The sequence below is a fragment of the Coregonus lavaretus genome (assembly GCF_964263955.1).
Source record: "Coregonus lavaretus genome assembly, chromosome: 2".
Classification (NCBI taxonomy): Eukaryota; Metazoa; Chordata; class Actinopteri; order Salmoniformes; family Salmonidae; genus Coregonus; species Coregonus lavaretus.
This window is the reverse complement of record NC_139989.1, coordinates 18,995,768-19,006,200: the sequence shown is the minus strand read 5'-3', so window position 1 is coordinate 19,006,200 and position 10,433 is coordinate 18,995,768.

The window sequence follows — 10,433 nt, the reverse complement described above, 5'->3', positions numbered from 1 at the left end:
CTATGCTTCTCACTGAAATTGTCATTCTATATATTTTTTCAGCATTCTATATATACATTTATTAGCATATATGTGACTCGTTTCAGGAAACTAGGCGTATGTCACGCGTCGCTACTTCACAGGAGAGCCATTTGAACTTAAACTTTCTTTTTAAATCAAAATGCGTTTTTTGGCAGAAATGCCTTCTGGAACATGTGAACTTTCATGTGCCTTAATAACAAACTTGTATGCCATCTGTAAATACGAACAAAATTGTTAAATTACGAGCCTAGTTGGTTTAGCCACAGAAAAATACAGCAACCTTCCCGCTAGCCGTGATTGGCTGAGATAATGAGTGGGCTGGACATGCCGAGAGATGAGTTTGGATTGGTCTGCCATATAGCACGCTTCTGACTATAACATGAGCTGGTCAGTATGAGTAGGTAATCCTTTCTAACGGGGCTATTTTGAAAGATATCACGTAGCAGAACTGCATAAGTGTTGCTCTCCACTTTCTGGAGGACCGAGTTTTGAAATCAGTGGAATTAGAGTATGAAAATTCTGGCGTTTGATTGCAAATATGCAGACGGAGTCGAAAAGAGAACACACAGAAGGCTATTGTGTAAAACACCTGTCTCCGGATTACGTCTTCAAAGTAAGGGCAACCATGGCATCCGTGACAGAGAGGGAGACATGTCCATCCATGTATACGGGTAAGATAGTCTAGCTAGCTACATTTTTCGGATGTTACACATTTCTAATTTTGTCTGAAAGTTGTTTTCATTTCAAGTTAAAGTGTACTATTAGCTAGCTAGCTAACGTTAGCTGGCTGGCTCGCTAGCTAACGTTATGTATATGATCTGTGTAGTAATATTATTTGTATCTCAGAGCCATTTGCATCGCTAGTGATAGCCTAAGGTTAGCTAGCTAACATTGACACTGGTTGGTTTGCTAACTGCAGATTCATGCAGGGTAGTAACGTTATGAGTTGGGATTATGGTTAATTGTTCCTGTCTAAGCAAAAGACTCCACTATGCAAGTAACCATTTCAATAGAATATTCATGATGTCACTACGACAACTGTCAATAGACGTAGCTGGTAAATTCGCTCTGGCGATCTACTCCGATTTCTGAGCACTCTCGTCTGAGTGTGCCAGAGCGCAGAATAACTGACAAATTTACAAAAGCTCAACACCTGTTGAATATGGCCGGTGTCGGTAACCGTTGGCAAAAAAGCGTAGTTAAATTGTTGCCAGCAGCAGAGTTACAGTCACCAATGCTCTTGGTAACATTAAAACAGCCTAACCAGCTCTGCTAGGGCGAGTAAAATGGTCAGAGTGAGCTGTTCTCTCATTTGTGAACGGAAGTAGCTAGCAAGCTAGCCAATGTTAGCCAGTTAGCTTGGGTGCTTCACTACTGTTGTTAGGTCAGAACACTCGGATCAACCTTACTCCTCGGCCAGAGCATCCAGTGTGCGCTCTGAACGCTCCGAGAGCAAAACACTCTGAATTTACGAATGGACAATCTGACAACGCTCTGAGTTTATGAACGCCCAGAGCGCACTCTGAACACACTCTGGCACTCCAGATTAAATTTACGAACACACCCGTAATATAAACCAGCCTTTAGTCTTGAAATATTTGGTTGTTTAGTACACGGCCTCACATGTGAGTCCTTAAAGAAATGGGTGGGGCTAAGGTTTTAGAGGGTGTGAACGATGCTGAATGGGTGTAGACAAACAAGAGCTCTCGAGTAGGTGTATCAAAACATTTAAGGGATATTTTCTCAAAAGTGGGGTTACAAGTGTATCAACCTTCAAAGCAGAATTACTTTGTTCCTCAACTGTAGTGTATGATACAACATTTCTAGCTCTGAGTCTCTACTTTTATCCAATGTAAAAAACAAAATCTTAAATGTTGCTACATAAGACCGAATCGAGCCGGTCGGTCACGTATAAACAAATGATGTTGCTAGCATAAACTGGGTCTTAGGCCTAATACAGTGCATTCGGAAAGTATTCAGACACCTTGACTTTTTCCACATTTTGTTACATTACAGCCTTATTCTAAAATTGATTAAATTGTTGTATTAACTCGTCAATCTACACACAATACCTCATATTGACAAAGCAAAATCAGGTTTTTAGAATTTTTTTACAGAAAAATCACATTTACATAAGTATTCAGACCCTTTACTCAGTACTTTGTTGATTCACCTTTGGCAGCGGTTACAGCCTCGAGTCTTCTTGCGTATGACGCTACAAGCTTGCCACACCTGTATTTGGGGAGTTTCTCCCTTTCTTCTCTGCAGATCCTCTCAAGCTCTGTCAGGTTGGATGGGGAGCGTCGCTGCACAGCTATTTTCAGGTCTCTCCAGAGATGTTTGATCGGGTTCAAGTCCGGGCTCTGGCTGGGACACTCAAGTACATTCAGAGACTTGTCCCGAAGCCACTCCTGTGTGTTTAGGGTCGTTGTCCTGTTGCACAACCCAGTCTGAGCACTCTGGAGCAGGTTTTCTTTGCCTTGATCCTGACTAGTCTCCCAGTCCCTGCCGCTGAAAAACATCCCCACAGCATGATGCTGCCACCACCATGCTTCACTGTAGGGATGGTGCCAGGTTTCCTCCAGACGTGACTCTTGGCAATCAGGCCAAATAGTTCAATCTTGGTCATCAGATCAGAGAATCTTGTTTCTCATGGTCTGAGAGTCCTTTAGGTGCCTTTTGGCAAACTCCAAGTGGCCGTCATGTGCCTTTTACTGAAGACTGGCTTCCGTCTGGCCACTCTACCCTAAAGGCCTGATTGGTGGAGCGCTGCAGGAATGGTTGTCCTTCTGGGAGGTTTGCCCATCTCCACAGAGGAACTCTGGAGCTCTGTCTGAGTGACCATCGGGTTCTTGGTCACCTCCCTGACCAAGGCCCTTCTTCCCCGATTGCTCAGTTTGGCCGGGTGGCCAGCTCTAGGAAGAGTCTTGGTGGTTCCAAACTTCTTCCATTTAAGAATGATGGAGGCCACTGTGTTCTTGTGGACCTTCAATGCAGCAGGCATTTTTTGGTACCTTCCCCAGATCTGTGCCTAGACACAATCCTGTCTCGGAGCGCTACGGACAATTCATTCAACCTCATGGGTTAGTTTCTGCTCTGACATGCACTGTCAAGTGTGGGACCTTATATAGACAGGTGTGTGCCTTTCCAAATCATGTCCAGTCAATTCAATTTACCACAGATGGACTCCAATCAAGTTGTAGAAACCTCTCAAGGAGGATCAATGGAAACAGCATGCACCTGAGCTCAATTTTGAGTTGCTCGAGGCTTTGAGCAACACATTGTACACTAGTGGCACCTGCTGTTCAAAATAATTTAGAACCGCCAAAGTATTATAGATGACGTCGCACACGCCGTAGCGCTTGCGTAGCGTAGCCTTTTTGTCTTCTACCAAACCAATACCAAACCAATCAGGTGGTTGTTCGACAAAATGAACTTTGGACATCATTGATCACGTGCTTCTGATAAAGCGATACAAGCATCGGCACACTGCTTCGAAGTAAACTGCTTAGCGATTTCAACACATGCCTCGGCGCGCCGGTATCAAACTTAACATCACTAGTGAATACTTTCTGAAGGCACTGCATGTTAAAAGCACTACTTTCTTATGTCATTCACTTATCAAGCTTACAAGCAATACACAACTCTATTATTATGGTTGGAGATTATAATACGGTTTTAAATACATCAATGGACCGTAAAGGAAATCACACTACAAACTATCACCCTCATGCACTAAAGGAAATCAAGAATATCATGGATATTTTGGAACTAGTGGATATATGGAGGCTTAAATATCCTGACCTAGTGAGATATACATGGTGGAGGCTCAATCAAGCTAGTCATCTTGACTACTTTGTTATATCATTCTCGCTGGCAAAAAGTGTTGATAGGGGACAGAATGCGGTCGGACCATCAAATATTTGGCATACATATTACTCTTACAGAATGTTCACGTGGGTGAGGATATTGGAAATGTAATCAAAGCCTATTGGATGACAATTTGTTTTTAACCAGGACACAATACTTTATAACAGACTTTTTCCGACATAACATAGGAACAGCAGATCCCCTTATTGTATGGGACACTTTTAAATGTGCCTTTAGAGGCCATGCAATTCAATACTTGTCTTAAAAAAAAAACAATTTAGGTCAAAAGAGTTCATATTAACAAAGAAAATAGAGGGACTAACAGTACAGATAGATAGCAATAAAAACTGTACCGTAGAGGCACATAATAAGTTAGTGGAAAAACAAAAAGAAATGGAGGAACTTATTCAAGAAAGATCAAGTGTAATATATTATCAAAAATAAAGCGAACTGGATGGAATATGGGGAAAAATGCACCAAATTATATTTTTATCTTCAACATAGAAATGCTACCAAAAATAATTTACTGAAACTTGTTACAAATGACGGCGTCACCCATGATTCACCAAACTATATTTTGAAAGAGGAAGCAAAGTACTTTAAGCATATGTTTTCGTGTCAGTCTCCTCCATCTCCACTAACCAAAGTTAATTGTAAGGATATTTTTTCTACAGAAAGACTCATGTGAAGGCCAAATTACAGAGGAGAAACTTCTTGATGCAATTAAAGCCTTTAAGTCTGGGAAAACTCCAGGGCTGGATGACATACCAGTTGAGGTATACCAAACCTTTTTTGATGTACTCAGAGGACCGTTATTAGCATGTTTTAACCACTCCTATAAAAATGGTAGATTATCAGATACTCAACAAGAAAGTCTGATTTCATTATTACTGAAACAGGACCCAAGTGGTAAATATAAACAGCCAGTCCATTTAAAACATTGGAGGTCTCTTACACTTCAGTGTTGTGATACACAAATTCCAGCAAAATGCATAGCGCATAGAATTAAAAAGGTATTGTCGGATATTATTCATCCTAATCAGACAGGTTTTTTACAAGGACGATACATTGGAGATAATATAAGACAAGTACTGGAAACAATAGAACACTATTTGAAAAGGCTTTTGATAAAGTACAACTGGAATATTTCAATTTTTGAGAATCTCTTATACAATGGGTTAAAGTTATGTATTAATAAAATAAAATAAAATAACATTTTATTTGTCACATACACGTGTTTAGCAGATGTTATTGCGGGTGTAGCGGACTGCTTGTGCTTCTAACTCTGACAGTGTAGTAATATCTAACAAGTAATATCTAACAATTTCACAACATATACCCAATAAACACAAATCTAGTAAGGAATGGAATTTAAGAATATATACATATATGGACAAGCAATGACAGAGCGGCATGGACTAAGATACAGTATAATATTATAGAATAGAATACAGTATATACATATGAGATGAGTAGTGCAAGATATGTAAACATTATTAAAGTGACTAGTGTTCCATTTCTTAAAGTGGCCAGTGATTTCAATAGGCAGCAGCAGCCTCTAATGTGCTAGATATGGCTATTTAACAGTCTGATGGCCTTGAGATAGAAGCTGTTTTTCATTTTCTCGGTCCCAGCTTTGATGCACCTGTACTGACCTCGCCTTCTGGATGATAGCGGGGTGAACAGGCAGTGGCTCGGGTGGTTGATGTCCTTGATGATCTTTTTGGCATTCCTGTGACATCGGGTGCTGTAGGTGTCTTGGAGGGCGGGTAGTTTGCCCCCGGTAATGCGTTCGGCAGACCGCACACCCTCTGGAGAGCCCTGCGGTTGCAGGCGGTGCAGTTGCCATACCAGGCGGTGATACAGCCCGACAGGATGCTCTCAATTGTGCATCTGTAAAAGTTTGTGAGGGTTTTAGGTGCCAAGCCAAATTTCTTCCGCCTCCTGAGGTTGGAGAGGCTCTGTTGCGCCTTCTTACATTTACATTTACATTTAAGTCATTTAGCATACGCTCTTATCCAGAGTGACTTACAAATTGGTGCATTCAACTTAGGATAGCCAGTGGGACAACCACCCTATTTTTTTATGGGGGGAGGGGGGGGGGTAGAAGGATTACTGTTATTCTTCACCACACTGTCTGCATGGGTGGATCATTTCAATGTGTCAGTGATGTGTACGCCAAGGAACTTGGAGCTTTCCACCTTCTGACACTAGGTGTAAAATAGTAAATAATGTCTACTTCTCAGAAAGTATTAAACTGTCAAGAGGAATAAAACAAGGCTGTCCACTATCGGCATATCTATTTATGATGGCCATCGAAATGTTAGCTATTAAAATCAGATCCAACAACAATATCAAGGGGCTAGAAATCCAGGGCTCAAAAACAAAGGTGTCATTGTACGCTGATGATTCATGTTTTCTTTAAAATCCACAATTTGGATCCCTCCACAGCCTCATAGAGGATCCAACCTCTCTGGATTACAACCAAATTATGATAAGTGTACTATACTATATTACATGTTGGATCACTAAAAAATACAACTTTTACATTACCTTGTAGATTACCAATAACATGGTCTGACGGTTAAGTGGACATACTCGGTATTCATACCCCGAAAGAAAGAAATGATCTCACTACAATACATTTTAATAGAAAATTAGCAAAAATAGATAAGATCTTGCTACCATGGAAAGGAAAGAAATACCTGTCTGTTTGTGGAAAAATCACCCTGATTAACACTTTAATCATATTCCAGTTTACCTATTTGCTTATGGCCTTCCCTACACCTATCAACTTGTTTTTTTAAATTATATGAGCAAAACATATTCCATTTTATTTGGAACGGCAAACCAGACAGAATTAAACAGGCCTATTTATATATTGAATATGAATTCGGAGGGCAGAAATTATTAAATGTTAAAGCATTAGACCACTCACTAAAGGCTTCAGTCACACAAAAGTTATACTTAAATCCGAACTGGTTGTCTATCAGATTAGTAAGAATGTCTCACCCCATGTTCAAGAAATATTATGGTACAACTCAAATATACAAATTGATTAAAAATAACATTATTTTTGGAGATTGTTTTTTTTTTTTACGGTATAAAGTTGTAAATGATATCATAAATAGGACTGGTGGAGTTATGTCACACTTGCAGCTAACAAAAATATATGGAAATGTCTGCTCTACCCAAAATTACAAACAACTAATTGCAGCATTACTGCAAAAATGAAAGAGTCAAGTGGAAAGGGAGAAAGTAAGGAACTTGTCTTTCGCCCTGCATTAAAGACCAAAATTGGTTAAAGAAAATTCGGATAAATAAAAAAGTACACCAGTTTCATTTAAGGACCAAAAAATTGACAGCTGTGCCATATAGATTACAAAATAGTTATGTACTGAGTCCATGGCACATGGTTTATGAACTGGTACACAAAACTATGCCAGATTCAAAACTTCATTTTTCAATTTAAATTATTATAAAATTATTGCAACCAGTAGAATATCATGTATATGTGGGATACAACCATCCCAGCTCTGCAGATTTTGCTGCGAAGAGACAGAATCATCAGATCATTTGTTTTGGTAAAGTCCGTAGGTAGCTTGTTTTTGGTTGCAGGTTCAGGAATGGCTGAAGAATTGCAACATTTACCTGGAGTTAACTCTGCAAATAGCACTGCTGGGTAATTTGAAAAGTCATAGTCAATCAATCAATAATATAATAATACTCTTAGCAAAAAGTGTTGTAGAAACTATGAGAATAGAAAGGTTCAGAACTTTGTGAAACATCACAGCACAAAAATATATGGCAACTAGAAATCAAAACTGGATGGTGTTCAGAGATAGATAGTAGGGGTTGAGTGGAGCTGAAGGGTGGGACTAAAAATAACAAGATAACTAATGTAAAATATACTGTGTCCGTAAAATGTATATAGGTTCAGAACTTTTGTGAAACAGCACAGTTAAAAATATATGGCAAATAGAAATCAAAACTGGATGGTCTTCAGAGATAGATGGGAGGGGTTGAGGGTAGCTGAAGGATGGGTCTAAAAACAAACAAAAGATAACTATTGTAAAATATACTGTGTCCGTAAAATGTATATAGTATGTATAAGCTGGAAGTAGAAGCCTAAGTGTTGTTGTCCATTAGTTTACTCCAATTAGGGGAGAGGTGGTAGGGTTAGGGGAAAATAATAAAGGAATATATATTTAAAAATATACTTTTGCAAAAAAATATATAGGGGATTGGAAATGATGCCGACAATTACATTGATGGAAGCCACAATCTATCTTCAATATTAAAGCTGATCTACCCTCTGTGTATCATAAAGCTTAATTAATCTACCCTCTGTGTATCATAAACACTGTGTATCATTAAGCTTAATTTTTGGTTACACATGTGTAGTGTTCCAAAAATACATTTTCACATGTGCAATGTCATATGCAAAGTATCATGTGATTTTCCAAGTGTGAAACTATGCAGTTTTTTCATAAGAGTACATAGGAGTTAAATTGGTACAGCATTTGTACTCACGGATGAAACAATTATTGCTGCTTACAAGTCACACCTCCAAATATGTTAATGAGCCAGAAACAACAATAGCATGCTTGGAGGTCAAAAGGATTTTGCTGCTCCAAACATACGGTACTGTATTCTGTGGGGTGGAATTACAGTACCATTTGAAATACTGCAATTCTTTCCCCGCCAACAACATTTTCCCACAATGCACTATAATTGACAGCATGCTGCAGTAAAACAAGTATTTTATTGTTGATAATACCCCAAATTACCTTTTAAATTACAGTTTTCCATTAACGTGTACATCTCAAAACCATGCATGCAAGAAACCTTGACCTAGTGCACACATATTTCTCTGTCCTCAGTTTGATTGAAGGCCTCAATCTTTCGTTTTGCCTTGTAACTGATTGCTTCTAGAAAGAAAGAGAGAAGGAACAACACATGATCAAGATGAGCTAGCTACTAGTTTAAAGCAATGAAAGATCTAATTGTTACAAAGATTGAATGTATATACATTTATGAGAATAATACATGCAGCTTATCAAGCTTGAAGACAATACACTCATTTATCACTCAATAGTGTTATGAGTGAGTGCACCACAAGCATCTTTCCAGGGTGTTGATGCACCCTCTTCCCAATGCAGCTTCTTCCAACACCATGGGCAGAGATGGGCAATATTTCTGTTACATGTATTTGAAATGTATATTTTGTATTACACTGGGCTGAACTACACACAATGTATTTTGTAACAGGTACTTTAGAGAGCTGTAATTTCTATTTTCAAAATACAAAATACTTTTCTATACCATTTTGTAACTTAATATCAAGAAATGCCTACATCAGAAAACGCCCCTAAATGCGGTCTGCAATTACACCCTTCTTGCTTTAGGATAACTTACGCCAGCAGGTTATGAGAACTAACGTATCAGGTTAGGAGAATTAGGTTAAGCTACGGCTCCAATCTAGACATGACCCTGAAACAAGGCCAATAGTAATACCAAGTGTGCTTTGCAGTTCATTTTGGTATGTTCATATACATTTTCAACTAATGTAGATAAACATATCACAGTCATAGCAAGTAAAATGTTTCTGTAACCGTTACTGAGAATGTTGTTGCTGTTCAGGCCGGCTACTTGCAAATGTATTTTTGTATTTGAAAATACAAAATACATGTATTTTAATTAAATACATTTCAACATACCAGTATTGTGTGGTTTATTTTGATACAATGATATTTATTGTATTTTGTAATTTTTGCACATCCCTGACCATGGGTAAGGGAAGGGTAAAAGTGATGTTTTGCTTTGATGTCAAGTCGGCTCATATTGTTTCTACCTTAGCAGTTGTGCTAGCTAACATGCTACTGAACAGTGACACTAGCATATTGACATGCATATTATTGGTATTAGCTAAAATACAGCAATGTATTCACCAAAAAATATGTGTTTAGGCAAATCATTATCAATTGTGCAAAATATAATAGCTAACGTTAGCTAGCTAGCTAAGTGCTAGCCACTAACTAGCTCGCTAGCCACTCAGTGGTGCTGACAGATTGAAACTGAATATAGCAACAAAATTTGTTTCACTCTATTCCATAAAACATGACATTGCGAAGCAGGCATAAATTATTTAACAAAATGTTTATTAGGATGTGTATTAGGATGTTAGACACTCACTGAACAACTTCGGTAGGTAGCTACATAGGTTGGTTTACATTTTCTAACCGATTTTTCTTCACCCCCCTGACTAGTCGTCAACGGTTACTGGTCTTGGAACTCATGTGTTCTCCAGAAATGGCTTCTGGTAAACTGTTTGCCACTAGTGGCAATAAATATTGTTGCCACAGATACAAATAGAATCTTGAGAGAATTGTTTACCAGAAAAAAATCACTAGTGGCAATAAATATTATTGTCGCAGATTCACCACTAGTGGCAAACATTTGCAAACTTCTGGCAACATTTTGTGGCACACTATTTAGTTTGCAGCAAATTTGCCACAAACTTGCAGGAAGTTTTCCGCAAT